The following is a 22,381-nucleotide window of genomic DNA, read 5'->3' as shown; positions in this document are numbered from 1 at the left end:
AAAAAAAAATTTTTACCCGAAGACGAGAAAAAAAAAAAAACAAAAAATGAAAAAGAAAAAAATTAAATTAACTGCAAGACTAAAAAAAATCACAGGGAAAAAGCCATGAGTTCCGTGCTTGGCTTTCTCATCCTCTGGTATTCTGCTGCTCTCCTTGGTATTGAAACCGCACTCCTTGGTAGGTGAACTTGGCCTCGGCTGGATTTCTTATTGATCTTCTGGGGGAGGGGCCTATTGTAGTGATTCTCAAGTGTCTTTGCTCCAGGCGGAATTGCACCGCCCTTACCATGGGCCCGGGTGGTAATCCGCTTGGCTTTGCTTTCAGGAGCTTTTGTTCCCTGAATGCTTTCCGTAGAGTTCCGGAGGACAGGAATACAAATGGCGGCCTCCTGGTCTCCGGCCCGGAGGAGCCGAGAGCCCAGGCCCCCACTCCTCAGTGCGCCCTCAGAGAACAGCGCCCAGTTACTCCCGTCTTCCTGACCTCCGGCCGTGCTCCAAGCTCACCGAGCCTGCGACCTGTTCAAGGTAACACCGAGCTGCAAGCTCACTGTCGGCTCTGTCTCTGTAGCCGGCTTTCCCGTTCCAATACCCGCAAGCTCTGCGACACTCAGACACCCCCAATCCTTCTGTGACCCTGCGGGACCTGAGGCCACGCTGACCCCGCGTGGGCTTCGCCCTGGGTAGCCTCTGGAGCGATGTCCCTCAGCGGAGCAGACTTTTAAAAGTCCTGATTTTGTGCGCCGTTGCTCCGCCACTTGCCGGGAGCCGGCCCCTCCCCCCGGGGTCTATCTTCTCTTCGCTTTGGATTCACTTCTCCGCCAGTCCTACCTTTCAGAAAGTGGTTGTTTTTCTGTTTCCAGAATTGCTGTTCTTCTTCTCTTCGATCTGCCGATGGATTTTCAGGTGTTTGCAATCTTTAGATAAGCTATCTAGCTGATCTCCGGCTAGCTGAAGTAGTCTCAGCCTGCTACTTCTCCGCCATCTTGACTCCTCCCCCAAAATTTCTGCTAGGTAAGTGACACAGAGGCTAGCCTGTCTATGGGAAGAAGAGTAATGTCCTGATTTATTCTAATTTACATGTGGCTGGCTTGGCTAAGAGAGTACTGCACCTTACCAGGTGGACTCTCTCCTATCTTTCTTTGCAAGGCATTTGTCTGGGTGCCAGGACAGGACCATTCAGGGTCGAGTTCACTCTGTCACCATCCTAAGTGCCTTGCTGTGACAGGAAGAGATCTGGTACCTCATCTGATTTCCAAGCCCTGCTCTTTGGACCAGCTGTTGGCATTTGTCCAGTTTATGATTATCCTCTGCTTGGCTCTACCCAGGAACTCTGGGGATGGGTGAAGTAAGAGGTAAACAGGAAAGAACCATAATCCCTCTGGGCCCTGCTGGCCCTTATGACCATGATCTTCCCATTTATTCCAGAATTCCATTTTTATATTCTGCTAGGATGATGTCTGCTAATTCCTAATGCTGACACTGGCCTTAACCAGAAGAACACAGAATCCTTTTGTTTCCTTTGGTTCTCCATATCCTGACCTCAGACTTTACAAACGCTTGGACAAGATTGTTCTATTGAAATCCATTTCCGATGGAGGTAACCCCAAAAGACCCCAAAACCAATAGTTAACATGGAGCAAGGGACCAGGACTGCAAGTATTTGGGGATAGAAAACAGTGCTTCATTTCTCTGTAGTAATTTTTTCCCCCTTTGGCAACTATACATATTGCTTTCATGAAAAAGAAGACAAAATAAATTCACTGTGAATTCTACCCTGGAAATGATTTTTCCCTTCAGATCAGATTGGCATCAAAGCGCCTCTGGGTGACTTTCCTCAGAGGCCAGCAGCAAGAGTCTTTTCTCTGACTGCTAACGTGTGCCTTTTCTTGTATTGAACTTTCACACCTTCTTTCCATTTTTCCCAGAAGATGTTAGAAAATAAGGAAAATAGATTTAACAAAGGGATCTCCCTCCCTTCCAACAGACTTTTACTGTGAGATCATGCAGTGAAGTGGTTAAGAACACCATGTGTGAAGGTCAGACCATGAGACAAGGGAGTCCTGACAAGCTATGGGTGGCTCAGTGAGACCTCAAAGAAGAGCATCCTTCACTTGGCTCTTGGTGGCTTTTGTTTCTTCTTTGCTTAAAACAATAATAATCCTTAAAGGTTACTCAGCATTAGGCATTGTAATAATTATACAAAATCATGACAATAAAATCCTTATAAGGAAATAATTATACAAAATCATGACAATAAAATCCTTATAAGAGTTTTATTGTCATGATTTTGTATAATTATTGCAACATCTCTGTTATTTGGGGACTAATAAACCCATTGCACAGATAAAGGTTAGGAAGGCGATGTTACTTGCTTAAGGTAATCTCGCTAGTGACGAAACTAGGGTTCAAATTCAGGTTCTTCATACTCCAGAGATGGAACCATTAACTACCATGCTATACTATTCTTTTGACATAACACACTTTTCAGGTGTGTATTGTAACATTATGAGATGTTCAACAAACCATTTCGAAAATACATGTTTAGTTCCTGTATCAATGAAGCATTTACTTAAAGTTTTAAAACCATCGTATTTGGTGTGTTGTATAGATTGCATAAAAGAATGTTATGTTTAAAATTTCACCCCTGGAATTTTGTCTGCATTGTAAGACTAGATACAGTTGTATTTCTGCACTGCTAAATTGAGCTTAGGTAGCTCAACTTAAAGCTATTTGAATTTCCTGTTTTGAATAAGACTTATTAAATAACTATACATCTATACTCATCTGTCTATCTATCTATCTATCATTTGACTTCTGGTTTTTAGGTTACTCATTTCAAAATACAATAACATCTATAATGTTAAAAACTAAACCATAAGTATCCAAAACTTATAAATACTACAAGTATCGTTGGTTAGACAGGCAGGATACTAAAATGATGTATAACACAGTATGATCATGATAAAACGTCTGGGTTGTTCTCTTGCTGTTGCACACTTTATAATGATGTGATGAGCACCTGCACAAAACAGATGGACCCAAACTTGGTCCGACATTTCATAGAGGGCTGCTCGCTGAAGCCATGGCTGCATGGCTCCTCAGGTGGTTTCATGTGAGTGGTCCTGAACAGTTCCTGAATTTTTTTTTTTTTTTGAACAGTGTAGACCCTCAACTTCCATAAGTAGTTTATAAGAAGTTCGAATAGTTTCTCCACAGTAGAAGCTTCATTCCACATTGTTCACAATTTAACCTTGTGATTCAAATAAACATGTTATGGATCTTTAATATATAGATGTTGTTTTTAGTACAGTTTTCAGGGACACCTGGGTTGTTCAGTGGGTTGAGCCTCTGTCTTTGGCTTGGGTCATGATCTCAGGGTCCGGGGATCAAGCCTCACATTGGGCTCTCTGCTTGGTGGGGAGCCTGCCTTCCCCTCTCTCTCCCCCTGTCTCTCTGTCTACTTATGATCTCTGTCTGTCAAATAAATACATATTTTTTAAAATTTAGTATAGTTTTCTAATGAAAGAGGTACATCTTTATGTTCTGACATGGAAAATGCTCATGATATAGTGTCTTGACAGAAGGTACAGGACAGAGCGCATAATATAATTCCATTTTTGTAAAAATCAGTCAAACAAAAAATATATATATGTAAAAAAACAATCATTATACTACTTAGCACTTGAGGTAAACTGGAGAGTTGAACCTTCTTATATTTTACACATCCATGTTGTTGAATTTCTAAAGTATCACTTTTAAAAGAGTGGGGAAGAAAAAGTATATTTTTTTTATATAAAAATATTTCTAAGTCTGTTCCCCAGGACATTTGAAAGCCACTAGATTCCCTAATTCTTGCCACCTGGGTCCAAACCACAAGGAGGTGCTGTTGGACTTTGGATGAGTCACTTCCCAGCCACCTCAGTTTCTTGCTCTGTGAAATGAAGAGAACACTCACCTCTCACCGGGGTGGGGAGCATGGAAAATGTAGCCCTGAAAGTCTTTTGATGTGCCTTGGGAGCCTGCATTTAATTTTCCTAAATCTGAATGGGGGTTGAGGGAAAGTGAGAACAAAGAATCCTTCTGCTAATCCAAGATATTTATAAAACCAGAGTGAAGAATTCAATGCTTGATTTCTTCCTCTGACCTAAGTCTCTTCTCTAAATCTCTTACTCTTTATCAGAGTGTTTGAGGGGAAGGAAGTTTGGAAGTCAGCTGAAAGTCTCCTTAAAGAATCTGATGAAAGTTAGGTATCTGAATCCCAGAAAACTGCATGCAAGACTGAATTTTGGACACAATTCCTGGGGATTTCCAGGCCCAGAATAAGGATGCTTTATTGATTTAATCCAGTTACTTTATTTTACCCAGGAGGAAGACACCATCCAGAGAAATCACCACTTAGCTGATAGGGAGAGCTCAACTCCATATCTTCATTCCTACTGTGCCCCCCTCCTCCAATATCTGCAACCAGTAGGAAGGAAGGTGACCAGAACTTGTGGTAACAGTGGATGGTGCCTATGCCAGGAGAAGGGTCACTCTCTAGACTGAGCTTCCATGTTGCATAATTAAATTAGGTGTGGTCTTTGGAAATTGGTAGCTAGTGGAGCACCAGGATGGCTCAGTCTGCAGACTCTTGGTTTCAGCTCAGGTCATGATCTGAGAGTCCTGGGTGAATTCCCGCATTGGGCTCAGTGCTCAGTGCAGAGTCTGTTTGTCCCTCTCCCTCCCTCTCTGCTCTTCTCCTGTGCTCTCAGGGCACTCTCTCCCTTTCACATAAACAAAATCCTTAAAAAGAAAGCGAGAGAGAGAAAAAGAGAGAGAAATGAAGGAGGGGAGGGAGAGAGGGAAAGAGAAAAAGGAAGAAAAGGAAAAAAGAAAGGGAGAGAAAGAGGGAAGGAAGAAAGACACCTATAGCTAGTTAACATTAAGAGCACACAAAGCTAAGCTCCTTGATGGTTCTCATAGGCCCACACAATGACGTCATTTAATCCTCAGAATGGCTTAGTTGTGGCTAGATGGCTAGTTGAGACAACAGGACTAGTGCCCGTTCCCTCTGCTGTTGCACCCTGTGCCCTGCTGCTCTGAACTTGGGTGTTCATGGCTCATAGGTTCCATTCTTCTTTCCCCATCTGAACTGTGCTGGGGTGGGAACTATCAATAATGCTATGGTATAACTTATCCTCCAAAGCACTCCCAGGATCATGTAGGACAAGACTTTACCTGAAACCACATCCTTACTTCTTTCTCTCCCTAGTCTCTTTCTCTCAGCTTTCATGGGCTCTTCCTAAAGAGCACACCCTTGCAAATCATATAAACCCAAATCCCTATCTCAAGCTCTGCTTCTAGGAAATCTGAGCTAATACAAGTGCTAAGTGTCACTGTCATAATTGTGATGACAATACATTGGTAAGGTTCTGAACTGCTCTCTTAATCATACTTGGAACCTCAGTTCCAAGTATTTTATAAGAGGACATGTATGTATATATACATATATGTATATATGTACTTTATATGTGCTATATATATTTGCTTATATATCTTTATTCTGTTTTTTCCACATGATGTCATATCACAATTATTTTCCTTTAATTCTACCTTTACAAACATAATTGTAAGTGGGTACTTCAGATCCTAATCTATGACCACCACATACTAGTCAGGAGGGCTAAAATTAACAAGTCAGGAAATGACAAATGTTGACAAGGATGTGGAGAAAGGGGAACCCCCTTACACTGTTGGTAGGGATGCAAACTGGTTAAGGTAGGGATGCAAACTGGTATAGCCACTCTGGAGAATAGTATGGACGTTCCTCAAAGAGTTGAAATTAGACCTACCCTATGACCCAACAATTACACCACTGGGTATTTACCCCAAAGATACAAATGTAGTGATCCAAAGGGGCACCTGCACCCCAACATTTATAGCAGCAATGTCCACAATAGCCAAGCTGTGGAAGAGCCCAGATGTCCGTTGACAGATGAATGGATAAAGAAGATGTGGTATATATATACAATGGAATACTACTCAGCCATCAAAAAAAAAATCTTGCCATTTGCAATGACATGGTTGGAACTTGAGAGTATTATGCTAAGCGAAATAAGTCAATCAGAGAAAGACAATTATCCTATGATCTCACTCATATGTGGAATTTAAGAAACAAAGCAGAGGATCACAGGGGAAGAGAGGAAAAAATAAAACAAGATGAAATCAGAGGGAGACAAATCATAAGAGACTCTCAATCATAGGAAACAAACTGGAGGGTTGCTGGAGGGGAAGGGCATGGAGAGATGGGTTAACTAGGTGATGGACTTTGGGGAGGATATGTGTTGTGTAATTAGCACTGGTTGTTATATAAGACTGATGAGTCACTGACCTCTACCTCTGAAACCAATAATACATTATATGTTAATTAATTGAATTTTAATTTTTAAAAAAAGATCCTAATCTATGGATGTAGCTTTAAAAAAACAATATACTCTAATAAGAGAATAGTTCTTTACATTTTATTATTATAAATTATACAAAGGATTATCTTTATGTAAAAGTGTTCTCTTTTTTGTGTGTTCAAATTGTTGTCTTAGGAAAAAGTCCTAGAAATGGAATTCCTGGGCCACAGAGTATGACATGTATTGCAAATTTATTTTCAGAAAGATTTTACAGTTTATGCTGCCAAACCATAGTGCCATCTGGCAATTTGCACCCTCTTGCCAATATTGAGTATTATTAATACAAAAACGAAGACTCTTACTTAAAGTAAAAAGAACTCATTGCTGTGTTAATGTACTTTATGTAGAAAAGTTGAAATTTTTTTCATGTATTTGTTAGCCATTTGTTTTTCCTGTTTTGGGATTTCCCCCCTTCATTGGGACTTTAAAAACCAATTTATACACTTTTCGAAGGCAACTCTGGAAAAATACACTGGTTATGGGTTTGGTTATTAAGCCCTCAGTTTAGAGATTTTTTATCTCATAATTTCTCCAGAGCAACACTTTCTACCTGCTCTCAAGCAAAGTATATGAGGGAAGATTTGAATCTGTGGAAATTCCATTAGTAATTAACAGTCAAACAGATTTACCTCCCTTGCTAGAAGCAGGATGGAGTGTTTCAAAGAGAAGATTTCTAAACATAAAATGCAGTGAGATAATTTAGCAAACGATTTTAAGTGGAATGGAGGCAGAAATGACAACATCCTGGTGGAGACAGAAAATGTGTCCACACTGAGGCAGAAACACAGAGTAGGCAAAGGGCATTATTCAAAAGGTCAGGAGGTCAACCCATGTGCTTTGAAGATACTAACAAACACAGATGTTTGTCTTATGATTTCAACGTGCAACTTTGAAACCATTTCTTGTTTGGCTGTTTCCTTATTCCTGAAGTGGGGTAACATTAAGGAAAAAAAAAAGTTGAATGGATAATCAACACTGAAAGCCGAGTAAGCATTTCAAGTCAGCATCTTCCTTAATGTAGTATTATCAGTGATCTATTTCTGTGATTAAAAAAAAAAAAAAATTGAAGTGCTGACGAGTTTTCAAGAGATAAGACTAAAGGGGCACCTGGGGGGCTCAGTGGGTTAAGCATCCACTTTTGGCTCAGGTCATGATCTTGAGGTCCTGGGATCAAGCCCTAAGTTGGACTCCCTGCTGGGTGGGGAGTCTGCTTCTTCCTCTCTCTTTCTGCCTCTACCTCTGCTCCTGCTCTCTCACTCACTCTCTAATAAGTAAATGGGGTCTTAAGAAAAAAAAAAAAAAAAAAAAGGTGTAAAGCAACACCAAGTCTCTGAAAAAGTAAGAGAAAGAGAGAGATAAGACTAGATTCTGTATTGAAATTCATTGAACTTGTGCCCAACCTAGAGGTGAACTTTATTTTGGAAAATCTGAGAAAAGAAGCTCAACTAATTTTAAGGAGTGGAAAGAAAGATCCTGAAATATCCTTCTCTTCTCCAGACATATTATTTAACCTAACACATTCCTCACAGCAGCTGCTCTAAATCTTCTCAATTTTCCCCAAACCCCCATAGGGCATGTGGAGAAGGCAGAGGCTGGGTAACCTTCCTCATTCAAGTCCCTCCTCATCTCCTGACACACCCACCCCACCACTGCCACTCACTTATAAGTTCTGAGGGCACTCTTCTTCTTTCCTTTAAATTTCCCTTTTCTAGCACAAAACAGAGTGCCTTCTTCAGAGGCACGGTTCAGTAATTAAGATTTTTTAAATGACTGGGGCAAAATGAACTTAATGTAGAGTCCAGATGTTATCTGTGGTCAGGCTTTGCCTACAGCCTGTTACTTGGGAATAATGACCTCAGGGAGCATGGCAGAGCGCTTCACCCAAGGCGGGTTTGGATCCTGTTCTATTGTTCATTAACGGGGTGGTCTTGGATAAGTTGTTTAACTCCTCACTCCCCACCTGCTAGTATCTTTCAGGTATTTCATCTCTAAAAGTTAGGACAATAAAAATCCCTGCCTTATAGAGCTTCTGAGAGGGTTAAATCAGATAAAGGACTTTGGACGGAGTGTGCTAGTTAGCAAGAGTTCAAAATGAATATAGTGCATATTCTCATATGTAATCAGTAGCAAACCTCTGAATCATTGGCTAGCTTTGTAAACTGTTTTCCTAATCGCTTTGTTTTATGTAGGCAAGCCTCAGTTTATAAAAAGGATAGTGGATGTTGATGGAGAATTCGTGGGAATTTGTTTCTTGGCTCCTTCTCCCAGATTTAGAACTTGTCTCTCTTTGGTGCCAGGAAGATCTGCCCCTTCCCCATCTCTTAGATGGAAGACAGAAAAAGTGTCCTGTGCTTCACTCTCTCCTACGTTAAAGATCTTTTTAGTAGAACAGAGTTCAGTGTGGACATGGGGTGGTGAATTTAATGTTTGTGAAATCGAATTGCTTAAATTTTCTTGTTTCTTCTCAAGAATGGACTCTATAGACAACTTGTTTTCTTCTAAACTTGTCTGCTCTTAACTTAGAGATCAGTTTCATTATGCAGTTTCTAAAGCTTTTCTCTGACATGGCTATGTAGGGGTGGAAGAGTTTCCCTTTCTTCTGTAAAAAGACAGAATTCAAATCAGTAAATTTAAAGATCTAATTGGTTTTATTCGATGATTCATCAGTCAGCAGCATTTTATCTAGCAAGTGGGACAAGGAAGTTATAATATGAGTAGATTGTTCAGGCAAGGTTACCTTCCCTTAGGGCAAGTCCAGAGGTCTTATTATACAGATGACCTCACCAGTGGGATCAGGAAATTCCAGAATGATTGCACTCCTGCCAGAGGCTGAAAATGCTGTTAGGTTGCATGTTAAGTCTTGGTGGGGTTTAGCATCAGTGGCTCCATTTTTGGTCTGTTTCTTTTTTTTTTTTTTTTAAGATTTTTATTTATTTATCAGAGAGAGGGGGCGGGGGAGAGCGAGCACAGGCAGAGAGAATGGCAGGCAGAGGCAGAGGGAGAAGCAGGCTCCCCGCCGAGCAAGGAGCCTGATGTGGGACTCGATACCAGGACGCTGGGATCATGACCTGAGCCGAAGGCAGCTGCTTAACCAACTGAGCCACCCAGGTGTCCCTGTTTCTTTTTAACTTAACTTCCCTTCTATGTTCTTTGACTGGTCAAATAATTAAATTAACATAAAACAGATTAACAGGAAAAAACCAAATTCAATTTAAAATTTAATGAATCTATGGGAACCCTATAAAAATATGACACTCAATGGGGAGCCAGGTAGTTGAAACTTATATAACATCTTGAACTAAGGAAAGGGGCAGGAGTTTGGGGGTACAGAGGGAAGAAAGGTCATTCACAGGAAGGGTGAGAAGATGTTTTCAGAACAAAAGTCTCCCTGTGTTGCAGATAAATTTCTTTGGTAAAAAGGTATCTCTGATAATAGCTCTCTTCTTGGCACAGGCTCCTTTTTCCAATGTAAATTTAGGCAGTTTAAAGGAAGGTAAAGAGCTTTTCCTGAATCTGCAGTTTCTTAAAAATAATCAGCCTAAAATAATCCTTATGCCGAAGAGCCACATCTTGGGTTGACAAATTGTTTTCACCTATCAGAGTGTAACTCAATCACAAAAATTTCAAGGCAGAATAATTAATATACCTTGATTGCTCATTTATTCACTCGGCAAATGATGATTAGATGCCTATTGTGTTTTTTATAAAAGAAGAGCACATGTTTATATAGAACAGTTTGTTGGCTTCCCCCAGCTCCATAGCCTTTAAACGCTAATGAGGTCACCTTTTTGTGTTTTTCTAAAATAATGTCTGACTATAGCGACATCTACTGGTAAAATTAAGCTCTAAACCAAGGGCATCCTGAGCCTGTAGCCTCTAAGGTAATTTGACATTTTTTCCCTCATCCCCAATCCCAGCCACACATCCAGATCAACATTCTGTGAATGTTACCATTAACTTCTAAACCACTTCATTAAAGTCACTTTCCTGGAAATGATTTCTGAATTTTAAAAGTTTTTCTGTTTGAAATACTATTGCTGTCTTTGCTGAAAAGTCCTAACCTGACCTGGGTAGCCTTTTGAAAGGACGATTTTAAATGTATGATGGTTGATTTAAAGTGTCAACTAGGCTATGATGTCCAGTTGTTTGGTCAAATATCCATCTGGATGTTGGTGTGAAGGTATTTTGAAGATGTGACTAATGTTTTGGTTTTTTTTTTTAAGATTTTATTTATTTATTTGACAGAATGAGAGAGATCACAAGTAGGCAAAGCAGCAGGCAGAGAAAGAGGGGGAAGCAGGCTCCCCACTGAGCAGAGAGCCCTATGCAGGGCTTGATCCCAGGACCCTGAGATTATGACCTGAGCCAAAGGCAGAGGCTTAACCCACTGAGCCACCCAGGTGCTCCAACATTTATTTATTTTTAAAAATGTTTTAATTTTTTATAAACTTATAATGTATTATTAGCCCCAGGGGTACAGGTCTATGAATCACCAGGTTTATTTTATTTTTTTTAAGATGTATTTATTTGGGCGCCTTGGTGGCGTCTGCCTTTGGCTTAGGTCATGACCCCAGGGTCCTGGGAGAGAGTGCCACATATGGCTTCCTGCTCAGTAGGGAGTCTATTTCTCCCTCTCTCTCCCCCCCTGCTCATAAGCTCTTTCTCTTTTGCTCTCAAATAAATAAATTTTTAAAAAAGATTTATTTATTTATGTTTGCAAGGGCAAGGATTGGGAAGAGGGAGAGAGAGAATTCAAGCAGACTCCTCACTGAACACAGAGGCTGATGTAGGGTGTGATCTCAGGACCCTAAGATAATGACCTGAGTTAAAATCAAGAGTCAGATGCTAAACTGACTGAGCCACTCAGACACCCCTATGTATTAACATTTAAGTCAGTAGACTTTGAGTAAACCAGATTATCCTCCATACTATGGATGGGCTTCATTCAATCAGTTGAAGGCCTTGAGAGAAAAGATTTAGGACTTCCAAAGAAGGAATTCTCCTCAGGACTGCCACATAGAAAGTCTGTCTAAATTCCTCGCTGAGGAATTCAGATTCAAGACAACATCAACATCAACTTTTACCTAAATTTTCAGTCTGCCAGCCTGCTCTACAAATTTCAGACTTGTCAGCCCTCACAACTGCATGAGCCAATTCCTTAAAATAATTCTCTCTTTCTTAAGATTTGTATATATATCATCTATTGGTTTGTTTCTATGGAGAATCTTGGATAACACAAGGCCTAAGTGGCATCATGTCTGTAACTTAGTCTCAAATTTTCACTCTTGAGGAATCTGGTAAAAGGCAATGGGAATTTATACAATTCTTACAATATTTCTGTAATTCTGAAATTATGTCAAAATAAGAAGATTAAAAAACAAAAAAAGCAATGCTTATTTGAAAACCAGTTTGGAACATGGTTTTTCTCTTATACTCAAACGTCTGACATGAAACAGAGCCAAAATACTGGGCCCTCCCAAGGTAAGTTAATAGGAAGAAGGCAGTATTGTTTTCACAATGATTCAACCAGAAGGACAAACTTTAACAGTGAATAATAGATTTTAATTAATCTTTGTTTTGGTGGAAACGATTGATCATTGTTGAATATTCAAGTGCCAGCGTGAAAAATTGGGGGGAGGAGGAACAACAGAAGGGCTTAGGAAAGACTGGTAGTTAAAGAAGAAACAGGTGTTGGGTATATCTAGAGGGGAGGGGGAGGAGAGTTTAAGGAAGTTTCCATTTACTTTGATGTAACTGGAAGAAATTTGAGCATGTTTATGGGTCAAGGACATGGAGCTAAAGTAGAGTAGTTAAAAATCATACCAAGGAGAAGCAAAATCCAGTATGTATGAGAGAGGACGGAAACTTAACTTGTTATTTTTAAAATTTCATATTCCATTACAGTTTTTTTGTTTTTAAATAATAAATCTGGAGGGGGCACCAGGGTGGTTCAGATGGTTAAGCATCTGTCTTCTGCTTAGGTCATGATCCCAGGATCCTGGGATTCAGCTCCTTAGGGCTCAACAGGGAGTCCGCTTCTCCTCTTCCCTCGGCTTTTCTCCCACTGCTCATGGTCTCTCTCTCTTTCTCTCTGTCTCAAATGAATAAATAAAATCTTTAGAAATAAATAAATAAATGAAAGTAGAGGACCAATATAAGATTGTCAACTTCTGTATTTGTAAAGACATTAAAAAAAAAAAAAAAAGGACAAAGCTATCCACACAATGGGTATTCACTATTATCATCCTTTCATAACTAAGAGGTATTTAACCTCTAAATATAGAAAAAGCATAATGTAAACACATGGCCAATTTAGCGTGACATGTTCATTTCACTGAGGCCTGTTTATATGGGCTCCAGCTTTGGGGGTCAGTCCTAGCTGAGCATGTATAGTCAGGTGTGTCTGCCCTGCTTGGATCCCAGCACAACAGGCTGTTCTCACAGCACACCTTGGATGGTTGCACTCTCCTGTTTCCTCTCTTGTAACCTTGGCTCTCCCTCTGACTTACTTCCCAGCCAATCTGGGTAAGTCCTGACCTGGCTCTAGGCTCTGGTTTCTCCTCCTCCCAAGGGTAACCTTACAGGTAGAACCTGTGGCACTGACTTCCACTCACTCTATGGAAATGGCATGCCAAGGTTATGACCATTTTATATCATCAACTCTGCCCTTTGTTAATGTTCAAACTCATTTATCTCTTTCTGGTTAGTGCAACATTTCTTCTGTTTTCACTTTGTTTATCTCCTCACCATTACTTCTCACAGGTGGGTTTTTTGTTTTGTTTGTGAGGTTTTTTGGGGGGGGGAATTGATCAGTACCTCGTTTCTGCTGCTCTCAGTGGCACAGTAGGTACCTTCTGCCTTTGCAGAACACATCTTCCTGGTGGTATAAGTGTTGTTCCACTGAGCCTCGTGTACGCCCTGCCCTGCCTCACCCCCTTTGGGGGAAAGTCCAGACCAATTTACCTTTTTGTATCTGTAAATGGGAAGTATGAGATCAATAGAATGTGTATACTTTGGGTCAAATTGAGTGCCTCTGTCCTTTGATGGCTGTGTGACTTTACACAAGTCTCTTTCTTAAACGTGCTGAGTCTTATCTTTCTCATCTGTAAAAGAGGGAAGAGAACATCACTCTCATAAGGTTATTCCAGGGAAGAAACAAGAGGAAAATCTAAGAACTTTGATATGTGCTGGCATATAACAGGGCTACAGAAGTGGTGGCTGTTCTTATAATCCTTCCTTACTCCCAGCATGTTCTAGAACTGGGCTATCAGACATGGAACTGCTATCTCTGTGTGTCCACAGAGCATCTGAAATGTGGCTGGTCTCAGCTGAGATGTGCTGAAACTGTAAAATAGACTCCAGGTTTAGTGTGACTGAAGGAATGCATAATATCTCACTAATAAAGTTTTATATTGATTACATGTTGAAATGGTAGTATTTTATATATATTGGATTACGTCTGTTGGGGTCCATTATCAAAGGAATGAGACTGAGACAAAGTGAAAGTTATGTAAAGCTTTATTCTATGCCAAGCATTAGAAGTCAGACTGACCGGCCAGGGCCACCTCCGAAGAGAGCGACCCCCCCTTGGTCTTACAGGCTAGTTTTTATAGGGCACAACCGCAGACCTCTACTGCTCTCCCTTTGCTGGTAGTAGCCATGTGCCCCTGTTTCCCACCCCCCTTGTATGTGTGGAGCCACTCTTCCTTTGCTGGTAGTAGCCATGTGCCCCTGTTTCCCACCCCCCTTGTATGTGTGGAGGCGGGGGTTTGGAGCAGGTACCCTTCTTTCCATCTTGCTGGTGAGCAGACTCAGCAAGAGCATCCATGTCCTTACCATGTTTGGAATGGGCTTGGTTCTGGGTGGTGGGGCAGGCCCTAGAGGCGGGGGAAGGGAGAGGTAGCTCTTCTCTCAGATAGCGGTCACCAGGCCACCGCCCCCACTCACCCCCGGACTCACAGCTGGGAAAGAAACCACAGCATTATTACAGCATTATTGTGACAGCCACCAACTGGTGGGTTGATTGGATGTCTTTTACTTGTGTGTTTTAGTAATGGATGATTGGATGTCTTTTACTTGTGTGTTTTAGTAATGGTTACTCGGAACCAATACTAGTAACTGCTGAGGCATTTATTAAACAACAAAATGGCCTTGTTTTAGGTATGTGTTTTAGCAACGGTTACCTGGAACCAGTATCAGTAACTGCTGAGGCATTTATTAAACAACAAAATGGCTATCTAGGCAACATGGAGTCACTATGGCTAAGTAGGCCCAGGCAGGCCTTAGGGGTTTAACAGGTTTTAACGTGGAATCAGCCCCAAAAAATCAAATATATTGTTAAAATTAACTTCACCTGCTTCTTTTTACATTATTTAAGAGGGCCATCAGAAAATTCAGAATTATATATTGTCTAAGTCAGCAAAGGCTGCTATTACAAAATACCATTGACTGGGTGGCTTAAACAACTAATATTTATTTCTCACAGTTCTGGAAGCTAGGAAGTCCATGATCTAGGTCCTGGCATATTCGGTTCCTAGTGAGGACCTTCTGACTGTACACTTACATAGTGAAGGAAGAGGGCTCTGGTCTCTTCCTCTTCTTATAAGGACACTAATCCCTTAATAGGGACCCTATCTTCATGACCTCATCTAAGCCCAATTACCTTCTAAATCCCTAACCCTCTTCATACTATCACACTGAGGGTTAGGGCTTCAACGTGAATTTTGGAGGGACACATTCAGTCCATAACACATACGTAGCTTGCATTAGATTTCTACCGAACTGTGCTATTGTAGAATCTTGATTTTTGTCTGTGAAATAGAAAAAGTGGACGAAGTGTTGTCTGGGACTGTCTTTTAGAGATCACTCCTGGATGTAATGTCCGTTGATATCCCCTTTATATCCCTCTTGAGGATGTTATGTTGTCTTTATCACTTATTCAGCCTTAAACACCTGCTTTGTATTGTTAATTGCTTTTTCCATGTTCCTAGAAGATCAAAGACAGCATGTAATGAGATAGAGTGGTGTCACCTGGAAAACATTGGTCAGACACTCCATCAGATCCCCAGGGGAGGCACGACCTCAGTGAAATTATCACAGCTCAGGGCCAAGTCATGAGGGAGTGGTCAGCATACAGGCAGCAATGCTGGGTATTGACTAAGCTATGTTGGGTACAAGTAACAGAAACTGATTCGACTTTAGTCATGAGTAAGGGATTAGTTGGAGTGATAGTCCAGCTCTTGACAAAAGAGCTGGACACCTCTTGGCAGCCAGCACTCAAGGCCCACCTCACTGGACACTGTTGTCAAACAAGTCAACTATGTGCCTTCTGCTCCTGTGACTCTGCTTGATTATCAAATGATCGGAAGAGAGAAACTTGACTTTGTTCCATTCAGGTCATGGGCCCACCCACTCTTTAGGCCATTGGTGGTGGGATTCTGTATTGCCAGCCCACTAGAACTCTGTGGAATCAGGTTTGGGTGGTTCTGGGAAGGGATGGGGTTGCAGCAGAGATAATGTTATGTGTTCGCCAAATTCTCTTTTCTTTTCCTCTTCCTGGAACCAAATGAAAACCAAAGGAATCCTGCCTTCCTTTTCAGTTAGGTTAAGCTCAGTAGGATATAGGTGGAAGTGATATTCTGCATATGAAAGTCTACATGGTCATAAAATCTGCAGCAAGCTTGGAGGCTACATGTTTAAGAGGTTAGGACTTTAGAATGGATGGAGCCTGGAAGCCTGAGTCACCACTTAAAGGAGAAATGACAGAGAGCTTGTAACTTACAACTTAATTGGACTGTGATATAACTAAGAAATAAATTTTTATTGGTATACATCTGAGATTTGGGGGTTATTATACTAGCTAGGATAATTATCCTGAGTAACACGGAAGTATTGTTTTAGAAGAAAGGGGATGAGGGATGCTGGGAATACAGTATATCTCTCTGGAAAGAGTTACAATCACCAAGTACCTGGAGACCAATACGTGGAACAATGGCAATTTTACTGATATGCAATGAGAAATATAACAGTTTAGGGAACCAAGGGCTTAAGCTTTTGCTTAATCCATTATCCTCTGCATTTAAAGTATGTGAGAAGCCACATTGTAATTGTGTAGATACTGATAACATGGATATACAATGAATAAGGGGTGTGATTTTATAGTTTCCAGTGGCAAGAGGACTTGACTGCATAACCATTGGCCGTGTTTCTTAAAATGGAGTTGAAGAGTCCCTTGGGCTACACTGCAGTGTGCCAGGGGTACATAAAACTCTGGATTTTTTTTTTTTTTTTTTTTAAAGCATGGCTTCAGTCTTAGGGTGAGCAGTAGAGTAGCAGAGTCAAGAATATAAGTTTGGAGTTTGACAGGCCAGGGTTTTAAGACCCAGGTTCTGCCACTTACTAGCAAGTGGACAAGTCACTTAACTTGGACATGTCATGTAACTTCTTCACGTCTCTATTTCCTCAATGATGAAATGAAGGCAATAAAAAGCCTTCCTTAAGGAGCTGAAAAGACTCAATGATCCAGAGCACAAAAAGCAGTTAGAAGAGTAGTTGTTACATGAAGAATACAATAAAGGGTAGTGGTTACTGTTATTGTGTTATGGGTAGAGCTCCTGATTGTGGTGATGCCATTATGCCTCTACCTTCTTCTTAGCCATTAGGGGTACTTTAGGGTGAAAAACTGGGAACTCACCATCTCTTATCATAGAGATCTCTACAATGGGAACATGCCTGACCTAGCCACCCTTGTTTCCTGCTTCCATGGCTGTTCAGCCCTTCTTCTGATTGGTACATTACACCCTTACAAATCTTCTTAGCACATCTAGGTAAGTTATGGCTAAATGTGGCTGGCTCAGAATTGAATCTGTATATTTAGGGGACCTTGCACAGTTTTGTTCTTTGTTCTGCCTTGGTTTGTGACCTCAGGAGGTGATCTCATTTCAAGGTTCTCATTATAGCTCATTGTGTACGGATTATTATAGTGTGTGTATGTCATTTTTGCATCCAGTTTTACCACTTTAAGAGCAATCTTTGACAATAATTGATGTTTGGTGTTTCCTTTCATTGACTGTGATTGTGTATGGCTACTGCTTAATAAATATTGATTATCAGGTTGAGAGAAATAAAACTAGAATATAAACTGCTATCATCACCTATTCTTTCACATCTGGCTCTTACATCCATGGAAAAGGAGAGAGGAGAAGGGCATACATAACTTTAAATCTCCAAGTCAAGAAACAGTCTTTTCACCACAGTGACAAATGCCACGGTGACTCCCTATCGTGCCTTCTTCCCCAGCTAAGGAAGTGACATGGGGTAATGGAAAGGTCAGGTCTTTGCAGTCAGGCAGACCTTGGGTAGTGGCCAACTTCATCATTTACGGGTAAGGTAGGTGACCCTATTCAACCACTTTGAACTTCAGTTTCCCATTCAGCCCATCCCCCAGAGTTGACAAGAAGCTCCTGGCCTGGATGGGACAAATTAAGTAAATATTAGTTTCCTTTCCATGTAAGAATGGTTTTGTTGGTGTGGAAAGGCAGATATCTAACTCAGGGGTGGGCAATGCTTTCTGGGATCTTGGAGGATATATATATGTATATATATTAGATTGTATTTAATGCAAAGAAATAGAGCAGAGGGAGGGGGAGAAGAAGACTCCCTGCTGAGCGGGGAGCCCAATTCAGGGCTCATTCCCAGGATTGGAGGATATATTTCTTTTCTTTTCTTTTTTTAAGATTTTATTTATTTATTTGACAGAGACACAGTGAGAGAGGAAACACAAGCAAGAGGAGTGGGAAAGGGAGGAGAGGCAAGCTTCCCGTAGAGCAGGGAGCCCAACACGGGGCTCAATCCCAGAACTCTTGGATCATGACCTGAGCCTAAGGTAGACACTTAACAACTGAGCCATCCAGGAACCCCTATATTTATCTATGAAAATGCTGAAGTTCAGGATTTTCTTTTGTTATTTTCTTCAGTCATGGAGCATGTGGGAATTTTTTTTTAATTAATTAATTTATTTTTATTTTTGAGGGAGAGAAAGAGCCCACAAGCAGGGGGAGCAGCTGGCAGAGGGAGAGAAAGAAGCAGGCTTCCAGCTGAGCAGGGAGCCCCATGCAGGCCTGGATTGCAAGATCCTGGGATCATGACCTGAGCCAAAGGACTCAATGGACTGAGCCACCCAGGTGCCCCCAGCATGTGGGAATTTAAGTCCGATTTGTGGGCTGAATGAGGCAATAGGAAGTCAGTGACGGTGAGCTAGGGTGATGGCTCAGATGAAAGCAGTGAACATTTCTCTATGCATGTGTATATGGATATATATGTGGATATCTCTCTTTTACCTCCTTTTTCCCCCATCAGTTTATTTTTTATTTCGTTTTTTGACTAGGTCACATATATACATGGTTCAGAATTTGAAAGGTATAAAAAGGAATTTAGTGAAAAGACTCCTTCCTACTCTTCAGCCCCCCAATTCTTCTCCCTAAAGGTAACCAATGTTACCAGTTCCTTGTGTATCCTCTTGCAATATTCTGTTTACCTTCTTTTTATGTCAATGAATACATACTATGCTGTACTACTACCTCAATCTTACTTTTCCACTAATAATCTTGAAGATTACTCCACATTCATACATGGAAAGCTCCCTCGCTCTTCCTTAATTTATTTTTATTGTATTGTATTTCATTTTATGTATGTACTCTTAGGGCCAAGGGTAGGTAGGCCACTCCTAAATGTGCCACTTTGGCATACTGAATATTTTAAATAGAAGTTACTGAAGAGACAGCCTTTGCAAGGACACTTAGACCCTCCTCTGTCCCCCTGAAAGCAGGAAAGAAATCTCCCATGTGAAAGGTACCCTCTGTATACAAAGAAATAGAGATATCTTTATCACCAGAACTGGAAATTTAGAGCCAAGAAGGCTGTATAGATAACCCTTGTTACTTTTTACTCATTTACTAACCCAGCCCAAATACTCTTTAGAATTCCTTACTATCTGAAGCTCCCAAGGTTATCTTTGTCTTGTCATTCCTCATAGATTTATCATCTCTTTGCCTAAAAAGTATAAAAACTGTCTGGCCATTCCTTTAGGACTCAATTTCATTGCTGGGCCTCTGTGCACATGTAATGAAACTTTCTGGTTTTCTTTTCTTCCATTAATCTGTCTTATGTAAATTTAATTATTAGTCCAACTAGAAGAACCTTGGACAGAGGAAAATTTCAGTATCATTACTTATTTAGTCATTTAAGCAATTACTGGTACCATCACTTATTTAACATTAGACTAGCTCTATTTTTTTTTTTTTTTTTGCTATTACAAGTAATGCTGCAATGAATAAACATGTACATTTTATTTTGCAATAAGCCAGTATATTTATAAGATAAATTCCTGAAATGGAATTTCTGGGTGGAAAAGCATATTCATTTGTAAAATGATAGATGTTGGCAAGTTGACCGTCACAGAAGTTGTACCAATGCACATACTTACTTGCCAAGTATCAAAGTCTTCTGACTTTTCTAAAATGCACATACAAAGGAACTAAAACACATACATAGGAAGTAACAGAGGCAGCTTGATAATGACCCTGTGAACATTGACCAATTGGATTTCTTGTTCCTTTGCCCTCTGTTGGGTAGATAATTTGGATTGCTTATATACATTTAGAGTGGATTAACTCACGATTCTAAAATGGAACATCACATTAAAGATGTTTCCAATTTGCAAACTGTTTTTGAGCTGCATTTCAAACTGTGAGAACCTCATGAAAAAGTTGGTAGATTTGATGGTGGGCTTAATCATTGTTTTCTGTTTTTTGTTTTTTTTTTTAAGGTTTCAAATTTGATAACACTAGATATTAAATCTGCAACTTGGGAACTTTTCAGTTTTGTATTCCTTTACTCTCTTAAACATTATTGAGAACTCCAAAGAACTTCTGTTATGTGTATTATATATAGAGAGATATTTAAAGGCAAAACTGAAAAAAAATTATTAAAATGATTCCATAATGTTAACATAAATAATATTCTTATGAAAAATAACTATTTAAAAATCGGTGAAAAGAATAGCATTATTTTTTATTATACATATCTGGCTTAATAGATGATAGCTGGCATGTGCCTCGTGCAACCCAGTGGCACATTTCCTGTGGACTGAACTTCTATGATGCAACATTGCATGCCCTGCCTTGACACGAGATACGTCTTCCCCTTACCCTCCTTCTATAAAGTCCCACCCCAATTTCTAGGGGATGATGAGCAGCGTGAAGTTTCACAGGCTCTCTGTGAATTGGTTTTCCAAGTCCAACTTCAAACCTAGTGTTCTAATAGTCTAAAACTTGGATGGGTCTTTGTGAATCACAGAGTCCCTGTTAGGGCATCTTGCAGAATTCGAAGTGAATATGGTAGCTGTATTAGATTTCATAGAAGGGGCCAAAGGGACCATGGAATGGTGTGCTTAGGGTGGTGCTCAGGCTTCATGTGCCCAACCTACATCCTAAGAATCTGAGTGCTGACCACAGCTCCATACACCTACATTAGAGACTGACATGTTACCTAAAGACTTCTGGCTTTCATCACTAGATTACCCTCAGGAGACTAATTGTGCTTACTGAGTGAACAGATAAGGGGCTAGAAGAGCCATACTGAGTGTAGAGAATAGCATGTGGGAAACACATAGAAAATCAGGCACCTTACCCAGCCAGAGCCAAGTGTAATACAGAGGATCAGAGTTAAAGCCAGAACTGGAAAGGTGGCAACACCTATGCATAAGATAAAGACTGGTTACCCTTGGCCACCTATGTGGGCAGATTAGCCAGGAAATTGAGAACTGTCCAATAGTGGAATTATGTGCTGGTTGGAGAGAGTCAAATGAGGTTTGAAATCCATTAGACTGTTCCTGGATTTCCTGGTGAAACTGCTTAGGAGTAAGGACCCTGAACTGGGCATCATTTTGAGGAGGAGAGAGAATGTTCAACTCTACAGTATTAACTACAGTTTGATATGTAGTGTTTTTATCTTCCTTTTTGATCTACAAGTCCCTCTATGGCATTCCTTTATAGCATGGTTTGGGCAAGTAATATTCTATTTAACAAATAAGGACAGGCTTAGGTACACTTTGATTGATTCAGCTGGAAAGTGATACAACCACATTCAGATCTTCAGCCTATTCCAGTGCTTTATCTACTCTGTCAGAGTGGGCAAGTATGGGTGGGAGAAGCTGGAGGCCGAGAAAGAAACAGAAGCTCAAGCTGAGCCTTTGGAGGCCAAGAGGGTTTAGAGGACAAAGAAAAGGTGGCACAGGAAGCAGGGGAGACCTAGGAAGGAATCTCTTGGCAAATGTGGGCCAGTGGGGAGATTGATATGAGTATTGATTTGTGATGGGACATGGGAAATGAGGTTGGAAAAGTGGGAATGGGGCCAAGTAATTTGGATAAGATGTGGTATGTGATACAGAAACATTGTGGTTCTCTGAAAACCTAAGTAACAATGAAAATGGCTTTGGGGGATGCCTGGGTGGCTCAGTGGGTTAAAGCCTCTGCCTTTAGCTCAGGTCATGATCCCAGAGTCCTGAGATCTAGTCTTGCATTGGGCTCTCTGCTCAGCAGAGAGCCTGCTTCCCTTCCTCTCTCTCTGCCTACTTGTGATCTCTGTTTGTCAAATAAATAAATAAAATCTTAAAAAAAAAAAGAAGAAAAGAAAAGAAAACAGCTTTAGGAAGGTCACTCTGGCAGTGAGGCAAGGATCTGAGTGGATGAGAGTCAAGCAGTGGGTAACCATTAGGAGACTGTTGTAATTCAACTGTGAGGTGCTCAATCATAGACTAAGCTGGTGGCAGTGGAAATGGCAAGGAAAGAATGAATCCACAAGATAATAAGACAGACACTCCAGGACTTAGTGACAGATTAGCTATGAAAAGAAAAGTATAGGTTCAAAGCTGCTCTAAG

General features: G+C 40.6%; 1 long non-coding RNA gene across 1 annotated transcript in view; it reads left to right on the top strand.

The window, feature by feature from the left end:
• The window catches only part of LOC132016638 (uncharacterized), a 223,481-nt gene that overhangs the window by 54,017 nt on the left and 147,083 nt on the right, over positions 1-22,381 (top strand). The window lies entirely within an intron of this gene.

The sequence above is a fragment of the Mustela nigripes genome, chromosome 4 (assembly GCF_022355385.1).
Source record: "Mustela nigripes isolate SB6536 chromosome 4, MUSNIG.SB6536, whole genome shotgun sequence".
NCBI classification, from domain to species: Eukaryota; Metazoa; Chordata; class Mammalia; order Carnivora; family Mustelidae; genus Mustela; species Mustela nigripes.
The sequence above is the reverse complement of the archived record's forward strand: the minus strand, read 5'-3'. Positions and strand labels throughout refer to the sequence as shown.